Here is a 342-nt window from a genome sequence, read left to right on the forward strand (position 1 = left end):
CCGGCCTGGCCCAGGCGGCCCAGACAGGTTGTGGAGTCTCCTTCTCTGCAGACATTCAAAACCCGCCTGGACGCCTTCCTGTGTAACCTCATCTGGGTGTTCCTGCTCCGGCAGGGGGATTGGACTGGATGAGCTTTGGAGGTCCCTTCCAATCCCTAACGGTCTGGGATTCTGTGAAACCCTTCCCAAAAATGATGCAGTGACTGGGAGTTTGGTTTCCTAAACAGCAGCTACAGCTGAACAAGGTACTGCCGTGCATATTTCATATGACAGTGTTCTGTAAATACCCCCATAACGCCAGTTTAGGCTGGAAATGGCCCTTAAGACCATCGAGTCCGAGCG

Source organism: Mesitornis unicolor, unplaced genomic scaffold (assembly GCF_000695765.1).
Source record: "Mesitornis unicolor isolate BGI_N332 unplaced genomic scaffold, ASM69576v1 scaffold6396, whole genome shotgun sequence".
Taxonomy (NCBI): Eukaryota; Metazoa; Chordata; class Aves; order Mesitornithiformes; family Mesitornithidae; genus Mesitornis; species Mesitornis unicolor.